Source organism: Aplysia californica, unplaced genomic scaffold, assembly GCF_000002075.1.
Source record: "Aplysia californica isolate F4 #8 unplaced genomic scaffold, AplCal3.0 scaffold00143, whole genome shotgun sequence".
Lineage (NCBI taxonomy): Eukaryota > Metazoa > Mollusca > Gastropoda > Aplysiida > Aplysiidae > Aplysia > Aplysia californica.
Window position 1 is genome coordinate 338,505 of NW_004797413.1, and position 2,110 is coordinate 340,614.

At 42.6% G+C, this 2,110-nt stretch overlaps 1 protein-coding gene across 1 annotated transcript in view; it reads left to right on the top strand.

Moving 5' to 3' along the window:
* Positions 1 to 1,440: 1,440 nt before the first annotated feature.
* LOC106011587 overlaps positions 1,441 to 2,110 on the top strand; it is a gene marked incomplete in the record, with an annotated part of 19,424 nt that continues 18,754 nt past the window's right edge. The window contains 1 exon segment of the mRNA XM_013081723.2: positions 1,441 to 1,822.

A 2,110-nucleotide genomic window follows, 5' to 3' on the forward strand; every position in this document is an offset into this window, starting at 1 on the left:
CGATGTGTTCTGTATTCCGCTGGAGGTGCGTCTCGCCTCATTGGTCTACACACTCTACACATACACTGAACAAACTGGTATTGGCATTGGTGATCCAGACACTTATCTCTTTTACAACAGCAGCAACAACAACAACAATAATGTTAATAATAATGATAATAATGATGATAATAATAACGACAACAACAACAACAACAATAATAATAATAATAATAATAATAATAATAATAATAATAATAGTGATAATAGTAATAATAATAACAAGAATAATTATATAATAACAATAACGACAATGGTAGTAATAATAATAATAATGATATAGACCTCACTCTTCAGAAGCCCATCTCAGTGCGACACAATGGTTACAACCTTAGCGTACAAGAAACCGGTAGGCCTACATGGAATACAGCCTGTTTGTCTTTCTATCTTAATTCATGCCTCCCCCCCCCTCTCTCTCTCTCTCTCTCTCTCTCTCTCTCTCTCTCTCTCTCTCTCTCTCTCTCTCTCTCTCCCTCTCGCTCTCTCTCTTTCTCGGTCTCTCTTCTCGCTCTCTCTCTCTCTCACTTTCTTTCTCTTTCTCTCTGCGTCTGTCTCACTGTCTATGTCTGTTTGTCTCCCCCCCTCTCTCTTTCTCACTCTCTCTCTCTCCCTCTCTCTCTCGTTCTCTCTCACTCACTATCTTTCTCTTTCTCTCTGCTTCTGTCTCGTCTCACTGTCTATGTCTGTCTGTCTGTCTGTCTGTCTGTCTGTCTGTCTGTCCCTATCTCTCTTCCCTCCCTCCCCCCCTTCTTCCCTCCTTTCTCTCGCTCTCTCTCTCACTCATTATCTTTCTCTTTCTCTCTGCATCTGTCTCTCTTTCTCTGTCTGTCTGTCTGTCTGTTTCTCTCCCTCCCTCTCTCTCTCTCTCTCTCTCTCTCTCTCTCTCTCTCTCTCTCTCTCTCTCTTCCCTCCCCCTTCTCTCCCCCCCCTCTCGTTCTCTCTCACTCATTATCTTTCTCTTTCTCTCTACATCTGTCACACTGTATCACCGTCTATGTCTGTCTGTCTGTCTGTCCCTATCTCTCTTCCCTCCCTCCCCTTTCTCTCTCACTCTCTCTCTCTCTCTCTCTCTCTCTCTCTCTCTCTCTTTCTCTCTCCAATCACCCATCTCTCTCTTCTTTATAAACAGCGGTAGACCTATAGGCTATTAGGCCTATACACGCACACACATACACACACATACACACATATTCCACACAGACACACTCACGCACGTACTTGAACTTGCTTTTACTATATCTGCCTTTAATAACAACTTCTTCTGTCTAGTAGGAACAGGCAACTTCAATGCAGGCATTACGTTTACTTGTGTAATTCTTTTCGTCTATTGCGCTTTCTTTTTCTTTTTCTTTTAAAGGTAGAACCCCTTATTTTCTTTACTACTACGATTACACAGAATGTGTGAATCAGCTCGACACTATGACATAATACTTATTTTAATGTTATCTAAAGAATAACATGCATTTCGCTAGTCCGCTGCATAAACACGGAGAAGCTTATATTACACTGCACGCGGCAGTTAGCAAAGATGTGCCACCCAGGCTGAAGATAATCCGTGTGTTGTAGAGAGTGTAGAGATAGTGTTGGCTGTGGTAACGTAGCACATTGGGGGCTCTGCACGATGCACGCGAGTAGAGTAGTATGCTGTGTGGAGAAAGAACGGTGAGCGGAAAGATTGAAGGCAGCCGGTGAAATGAAAAGGTGAGCAAGTCTTGCTTGTTGTGGTAGTCAGGCTGAGAAGCTACATGTACTAAAGGTCGAGCCGCCGGCTGGTCGCTTTTGGGTGAGTGGAGTTTTGTTTCTTTCGTTCTTTTTTTTGTGCTTTACATTATTATTTTTATATGGACGTTCGAGAAGAGAATCAACATTCGGGAGAACAAGATGCAATCACTTGTTATTTCTATCGTGGCCTTGTTGTTTCGAGGAAAGGTAAGGAAGGTGAAAGATAGTATTGTAACACATACAACTGAACACCTGTGCTTTCTTTTCGCTAAAGTGGAACATCGGCGTTTTAAAAAGTACACATGAGCGTGCACTCACAGTGATACAAACACACACACACACACACACA